General features: G+C 44.1%; 2 long non-coding RNA genes across 2 annotated transcripts; one reads left to right on the top strand and one right to left on the bottom strand.

The window, feature by feature from the left end:
- Positions 1 to 337: 337 nt before the first annotated feature.
- Positions 338 to 1760, bottom strand: LOC148703703 (uncharacterized). Its single transcript, XR_015977079.2, has 2 exons — positions 598 to 1760; positions 338 to 389 (listed from the first exon to the last, which is right to left on the bottom strand). It is a non-coding gene; the product is annotated as an uncharacterized LOC148703703 (long non-coding RNA).
- Positions 1761 to 5031: 3271 nt separating this feature from the next.
- On the top strand, positions 5032 to 6855 carry LOC120110486 (uncharacterized). Its single transcript, XR_015977077.2, has 2 exons — positions 5032 to 5900; positions 6670 to 6855. It is a non-coding gene; the product is annotated as an uncharacterized LOC120110486 (long non-coding RNA).
- Positions 6856 to 7197: the final 342 nt, after the last annotated feature.

The following is a 7197-nucleotide window of genomic DNA, read 5'->3' as shown; positions in this document are numbered from 1 at the left end:
GTTTTTTCTTTGTTCTGAGATTGGTTTCTTGCTGCCGCCGCTGCTTCCGCGACCACCACACTGTCTGTCGATGAGTTCCACGCCACGACTTCTTCATTGGCCAAGGAAACTGCCTCTAAGGCAGCTAGGGGGGCACAACCCTCCTTCTTTTCCCTCCTCTGCTTCTTCTGTGTTCACGCTTAGAAATTTTTTTAAAGTTTTATTTCAGTTTTACTATAATATTTCAGTTATATTTTATTTATATAATTCTGTAGGCTATATTGTGTTGATTTTTAATGCTCTTCTTAATTTCCTTTTTTTTTTATGTTAAAGAGAAGAAAAATCATAAACATAATCCTTGATGGTTAAGGATTTCAGGCAGTTCCATGTTGCAGTGCCTTATAAGGACCCTGGATAAGTAAATACAAGAAATGTCACAAGATTATAGTCTTCTATATTAATGACTATAACATCGTATGACTGTGTGCATTTGATAAGATAGACACTTAACCTCTAAAATATCAGAAAAAAAGCCTAAATCAAGGTTTGTGAAACCAAAAGGCTTTTTTTTTGCGAAACAAATCTTACTGATTGGCTCCTCCTGTAGTGAAGATTTACCTTGGCAGCCACTAAATTAGAACCCCCTTTGTAAGGGCCCAAATTATGCCATATGCCTAGCAACCTCCTTCTTGTGCTACCGGTCATTCAAAATTTCCTGTATGGCAGCTTGAGTCCGGGTCTTCTCCATGTTATCTGGATTTAGCACCTTATAATCCTCCCAGTCCTTGGTTGACATGATGGTTGCTTAGTTGCTCAATGATCAATCTCTATTCGTCTTGGCCCTTTCTTGCTCTCCTTGAAGTCATGAAAGTGCTTTTAAATAGGTTGATGGAGCTCTTGAGGACACTTCTTACAGGTAGCTATATCAGGGTAACCACTTGTTAGATGTTGCTTCAGTCGACGTGGGATTCAACACGGAGCAAGGAGAAAATGAATGGGGTAAGGATGGATCGCGGGAAACTCGGAAGGAAGATTGGAATCGATCCAGGTTGGATGAAGGGTTGATTAGTTTGTTCGGTTTGAAGATTTTATTCAGCTGGGAAGAAGTTCATGTGGCTGGGAACAGGGGATGATGAATCGGTTGAAGATGCCGATGGGAAGAGGATGAGGATGCTAGGATTTGGATTCGGAGTGTGGAGTTGGGAGGTTGGTTGTGCTTCCGTTGGCTGGAGATCTGGAAGATGGGCGTGAGATAAGGATAAACTTGGAACAAGATGAGAGCTGGGAAATGTGATCCGAGAAGATAAACTTGGGAAAGAATGGGAATAGGAACAGGGGAAGCGGAACGGCTGGGAAGTTGAGTTCCTAGGATTCTTTTTGATATGGATGAAGGGAAGAAATGATTCGTGAGCTGGGAGTTTGGTTGGATTTGTGAGGTGCGGGAGATCACAAGTGGTCGCTGTGATGTGGAGCAATGTATGCGGATGGGAAGGAAGCAGAGGAGGCTGTGAACGGTGGATAAGAACTGAAGTCGGTTGGGAGATGATGAGGTTTCGGATGCTGGATTTGTTCTGAAGAAGGGATAAGAGAGGCTTTGATTTGCGGTTGGCTTGGTTCTGACTAGGACACGGAGCAGGGGAAGACATGGAAGCTTGATCTCTGAGCACTAAAAAGGGTGACGTAGATACGGGTTCAGCTGTAAACGCGACTTGCACACATTAGTTCAGACATCATCCCAATTAATTCGACTTGACCTGCACACATTAGACTTAACCAATAAAATCAAGCAAAATCGAATTATTTTTAATAATGCAATGATGAAGGGGAACACATTTTCTTATGTTAAATTTAAAATATGTGCAAGAAAAATAATGATAAGTGCGGTATAAAATAGTTAAATATATATATTATTTAGCACTTATCACCTATAAAATGGCGTATTTGGGAGAGTCATCCAGAGCAAGAAACTCACCTTTGGTGACTTGAAGTGATGCTGAAGACATGCTGTCTTCTCCCTTTCCATAGGACATTCCCATGCTTAGAAGCTCTAACCCATTATAAGTGGGCATCTAAGATGAAAAGGTTTAAACAGCATGATATCATCTTTGGGTGTGTTTGTTAACTTTCGAATTGAAATAAACAACTTGAGCTCCCACTTGACATTGTTTAATGTCATATATATATATATATATATATATATATATATATATATAATATGTTGAATTTTACTTCCAATTAGAGGGTCATTGGCACTTTCATTGTGATGAAACTTTAATGACATTGGGGCTGTTCAGAAGACATAGAAACAATTGCATGAGGGATGGAATAACAAATATTATGCCTCAATACTCCGAACATGCATATAGCAAAGCGGGGTTTCATTCCTTCTATCTTTCTACAAACCTCAAGTTCTTGGAACATGTCAGTAATCATTCAATGTATAAACTACAAATGATAATTAAGGAAACATGAAATCCTTTATTAAATTCACTTGTGTACTAGCAACTCAATTTAGTCATGCCTGATGACAGCTTTACCAGAGGGAAGGAAAAAAAACAAAAGCAAAATAGCAAATCGATCAATCAATTTGCCAGCAACAGTGTAGTCTATATTCAGAATCTAGCTTTTACACTTTCCTGTAAAAACAAATGAAAAAACACTCTCTAATAACTAGTTCTATACCTCACCAAAACCGCTAAGAAAGATTTGCAGTACTCCAAGAGAAGTCCATCCTTGCCGTGCTTAGGTTTCCATCATTTTGTTGTTCTTTGACTTCAAGTAACCAATTGCGAAGCAAGAAAGGATGTCTGCCATCCTTCAGCACTATGTGGTTACTCCTTGCCTGAGAGTCTGAGACCTAAATGAAGTGCTTCCCTTTCATCTTCCCTTCTCATGAGAAGAGATCTCCGCTTCCCATCTCACAATGGGAATCTCTGGTACAATCATCTTAGGTACGGATGGTATGAGACTGCTCACAAAAGAATGCCTTCCTTTATCCTCCAGTGGCATACTAGACGCCCAGAATGGTTGGGCTAGATGTTTGGGCATGAAGGTTTCCCAAGGAAATGGAGCAGATTGTCTGGCTTCAGCATCCCCGAGGGTAATCAAAGAAGAGCCTCCTGCTCTGGATGACTCCTCCAAGCATGCCCTTTTATAGCCACGTCCATATCCTTCGAGAGTGTCTCTATAATATGATGGGTGAGATCACGTGTACTTACGTAGTAGACCGTATGCGTTATAAATAGAGTAAATGCTTTAGTAACGTATGAACCTTCGGCAGAAGAGTTGCCAAGATGATGTCCATCCCTTGTACATATATCTAGTTTTAAATTGGCACCAAACAGACCACCTGGTTGTGGGTTCCACATTGGATGGAGTTATCTATGTTAACAGAGCTTTCACAGTTCTTGTACGTGGGCTTGGTGGATTGGATAGGTCCAAGATATGTCAATTTGAGTGGTTACAAGTTGGCTGGAGAAGTCATTAATTTGTACGAGTTTAGGATTCACACCAACTATGTGCACCTCATGGGTTGGTTAAAGTTCAATTATTTGCATTTGGGTACATATAGCTTTGACGGAGAAGAAGGTTTGTGTGAGCAAAGGGTTCATGCCTCTTGTGCATCTCATGTGTTGGGCAAGTATGATTATTTAAATTGGGAAATACCGTGCAAGCTGTTTGTGCTATGTGCTAGCGAAGGATTCACGTTTCTTTTGCAGTTCATGGTTGGATAAGGTGGAAGGATTTGAATTTACTTTATAGTACTGCAAGGATCCGTATGAGCGCGAACAGCCGCCGATCTCACTCAATCTCCACGATTCTCATGGTAGTGAGCGAGCCACAACCCTATTCGGAAACTCCTATAAATCTCCCTTTTTTGCCTACATAGGTCCACCACCAAGCCTCTCCTCCCTCCCTTCCCTCCTCCTCCTTCTCTCATGGCCGATGTGACGCCCTAACCGAGCCCATCAGAAGTTTTTCCTGTGGCCTTGTTTTTTCTTTGTTCTGAGATCGGTTTCGAGCTGCCGCCGCTGCTTTCGCGACCGCCACACTATCTGTCGATGAGTTCCACGCCACGACTTCTTCATTGGCCAAGGAAACTGCCTCTAAGGTAGCTAGGGGGGCACAACCCTCCTTCTTTTCCCTCCTCTGCTTCTTCTGTGTTCACGGCCACTCCTCTATTCTGAGCCAAGTAATTGGCTCATTTTCGCCGGCTGTGACACCTCGCTGCTGGCCGTGCCTCCGTGAGTCGCTGGTCGGGCCACCTTCAGGCCATCGGCCATCCTTTCCTCTCCTCTCCTCTCCTTCCTCTCTTCCTTCTTTTCCTTCTTCCTCCATGTTCAACAGGATGAAAAAATTTATATTGGGTCGTGTTCATGTACTTGGGCCGACTTCATCCATTTGGGCCACGTTGGGCCGAGTTCATCCATTTGGGCCATGTTGGGACGTGTCAATTTGCTTGGGCCTAATTCATCCATTGGGGCCGTGTTCATCAATTTGGGCCCACTTCATTCATTTTGGGCTGTGTTGGGCCATGCCTATTGTAAAAACCCAAAAAAAAAAAAAGAAAAAAAAAGAGGTTAACGGGCCGGCCCGAAAAGACCGGACCCGTATCCCTCTTATGATCGTGCCCTAGGCACGATCGTGGAGGAAGCCTTGCAGGGGGGAGGCGGCGGCGCGAGGGGAGGCCGGTCATCGGGGGAGGCGACTCGCCGGAGGAGACCAAACACCGGAGTGGAGACGGAGCGCCGAGATCCGGCCGGCCGTGGGGGAAAACTCTAAAGCCTTTCCTTCGGAGAAGACCCTCCACAGATCGGTGATTTGTTCACGGATTCTTCCATCCATCTCTTGCCGGAAAGGTCGCCGGAGCACGTCGTCGGACCGAGGTAAGTGGGGCTCCCTTCCTTATGCTTTATTTTCTGGACTTAGGGCGGTGATGATGGGGATTTGGCCGGTGAGATCGTCGGAGAAGGATCCGAAACAAGGGTACCCTGTTTCGGCTTCTCTTTTCGGATCTTGCCCCCGGCCGTCGGCCGCCGGGATTGGCCGAGGTCCATGGCAGTGGGGTGGTCGGGATAGAGGAGATTTGGAGTAGGGTTCTAGGGCTTTGATTGGAGATGGGGGATGGCGGATCCGAGGCCTTCCTCCTCGTGATCCCGTCCCTTCCTCCTCTCCCTCCGCGTGGGTTGGCCACCGGCGGCGACGACAGCGGTCGGAGGGAAGGCAGCTTGGGTTGCCGTCGGGTGTGGGGGGAGAGAGGCTGAGCCACCACCTCGGTGGTTCATCTGTTGATGATGGAGGGGAGGGAAGAAAGAAAGAAAGAAAGAAAGAAAGAAGAAGAAAAAAAAAAAGAAGGAGAAGAGAAAAGAAGAAGAAGAGGAGGAGACCTCTTCTTCTCTCTTTCTCTTGGCTAGCCACCATCGCCGGCGACTGCAGCAGGGGCGGCCGGCAATGGTCCGGCCAGTAGTGGCCGAGGTGTGTTGGGTTGGGGAAGGAGAGGGCAGCCACCATGGCTATCGCCCTTGGATCAAAAAGATTTGAAGAAGGGAGATGTATTCCCAACCATGAAGAGAGAGGAATCATCCCTTTCTCTTGATCTCTTCACCGGGACCGGCCATCGTCGCCGGCATGGCTGCGGCCACGGCTGGCAACAACACAGGCCGGTGGTACAAGGGTGGGAGTCGGGCCACCCCGACTGCCCTAGATCTGGAGGGATTGAGATATTTGGGGACCTGATGATGGACCCCATAGCAGATGTGAATTATAGTTTTGAATATTTAAATATTAAATGATTTAGTTTGTGATTGTAATTGATGCTGTAGGGGAGGAGACAGTGGTGCCAGGAGGTTTTGATCAGGGGACTCAGCACCCCAGCGCGTAGGTTGTGATTTGGACTGTGTTTAAGTCAGTCTACAATTTCTGTAAGAATCCCTACATCTGAGCACTTCTATGCATATATTGATTTATCGTTGGATTTATTTACGGTTTTGATGTTATTGCTTGTGAGTTGATATGATACATATGAGACGAATTTTTAGCAACATATTTTCATTATTATGTTGTTATTGTTTATGAGTTGATGCGGCACCTATGAGGCGTGCATGTTGTTTATAATGAAAATATTGAGATAAATTCATTTGGGAAGAAATAACATATTTTTTGAAAATTTATGAAAATATGTGATGTGATGGGAATGTGATTGAACATGTAAAACTAGACATGTAATATGGGTTGGACTAACCTTGTCATGAGATAGCCTCTACGAGCTTATGTGTAGGATAGCGGCCACGAGCTGATGCGTGGGATAGCCTCCACGGGCTTACGCGTGGGATAGCCTCTACGAGCTTATGCGTAGGATAGCCTCCACGGGCTTACGCGTGGGATAGCTGCCACGAGCTTATGCGTGGGATTTGTGCAGTCTTGGACTGGGACATGATCTTGGTTAGTCCAACGCCAGAAATGAAAAGTTTGAAAACTTTGGAATTTGAGTAATACAGGAATGGATCACATAATGTGAAAAAGGATTTGTGTATATGTACTGATTACATATATTTGTTGTTTGTTGAGCTTTTGAAATGATGAAATGATATATATATTTTGATACTTGATTATTTTATGATTTTGTTGTGTGTGGCTGTTGGGATTCTTACTGGCCTGAAAAGCTCATACTACACTTCCATTTTTTTTCAGAGGCACTGGATTCGTAGAATCTGTCGGATGGGACAAGAAGTGAGCTCGATCTGGAGTCAGACTGCTAGATAGTTAGAAGTCAATTTATCTTTTATTTATGGACATTTGAAATTATGTAATAAATCAGTACATTGTAGCTGGATTTGATTGAATTACATCAATCTTTGATTTTGGCATTTATGGAATTATTGGAATTGTTGTTTATCTTAGGCCTTGCATGATCTTTAGGGCATTGCTCTAGGGCTCATGCGGCCGGTCGCGTGCCGGACCCGGGTGACGGGTTCGGGGCGTGACAGAGTGGTATCAGAGCTTAAGGTTAAGGTATCCTAGGGTTTATGTTCAGGTGAGTATCATTGGAGAATTATGATAGAAAAATTATCAGAGATTTGGTTTATAATCACTTGAGATTGTAACAAGAATGATATTATAATCTAAGGTTTAAGACCACTAGGGACTGTGGCTTTAGTGGCATTAAAGTTTGAGGTTTAAGATTATTGGAAAATGTGACCAGTTGGAATCTGAGCATAT

This window comes from Phoenix dactylifera, chromosome 4 (genome assembly GCF_051530095.1).
Source record: "Phoenix dactylifera cultivar Ajwa chromosome 4, Ajwa_hap1_PhDact_Kaust_v1.1, whole genome shotgun sequence".
NCBI classification, from domain to species: Eukaryota; Viridiplantae; Streptophyta; class Magnoliopsida; order Arecales; family Arecaceae; genus Phoenix; species Phoenix dactylifera.
The sequence above is the reverse complement of the archived record's forward strand: the minus strand, read 5'-3'. Positions and strand labels throughout refer to the sequence as shown.